Here is a 681-nt window from a genome sequence, read left to right as displayed (position 1 = left end):
GGGGGGAGGATCGCTTCAGCCCAGGAGTTCAAAGCCACAGTGAGCTATGATCACATCACTGCCCTCCAGCCTGGATGACAGAGGGAGACTCTGTCTCTAAAAAAAAAAAAAAGGGACCATTTAAAAAATTAACATCACAAAAATTTTAGAAAAAAATTATTTCATATTAGAGTAAGAAAGGCTTCTAAAAATATCATGAAAAATACACAAGCTACACTAATAAATTTGACATTGAGTGTGACAGCTCTTTTAGAATTTGTCTAACAGGTTTTCCAGGTTTTACCGGAAAACCCCTCATGAAATAAATGAATAAATAGATAAAATTTGACAATATATATAACCTGAACTTTTGTACCCCCATAATAATCTGAAATAAAAAAAAAATTTGACATTGTATGAATTTAAAACTTTTGTATTACAAATATATAGAAAATTATTTGCTAATTCTTCATTATTCCTTCTGTTATTTAATATTTCACAATTTGAAAAAATCACCTTCCATAAATAAGGATGAACTGGGAATATTTTAATACCCTAAGTTTATTCTCAAATTACAAACTCTTAATTAATACAAATCAATAAGGCAAATATAATAAAAGATGAATAAAAATAGCAAAGAACATGGATGGACATTTATGGGGAAAAAAGCTAACTGATAGCTAATAGCTATCAAAAAATTCT

At 28.9% G+C, this 681-nt stretch overlaps 1 non-coding gene across 1 annotated transcript; it reads left to right on the top strand.

Annotated features, from left to right (window-relative positions):
* Positions 1 to 233: 233 nt before the first annotated feature.
* Positions 234 to 295, top strand: LOC123648724. Its single transcript, XR_006738745.1, has one exon. It is a non-coding gene; the product is annotated as a U7 small nuclear RNA (small nuclear RNA).
* Positions 296 to 681: the final 386 nt, after the last annotated feature.

This window comes from Lemur catta, chromosome 12 (assembly GCF_020740605.2).
Source record: "Lemur catta isolate mLemCat1 chromosome 12, mLemCat1.pri, whole genome shotgun sequence".
Classification (NCBI taxonomy): domain Eukaryota; kingdom Metazoa; phylum Chordata; class Mammalia; order Primates; family Lemuridae; genus Lemur; species Lemur catta.
This window is presented reverse-complemented; position numbering and strand designations above follow the sequence as displayed.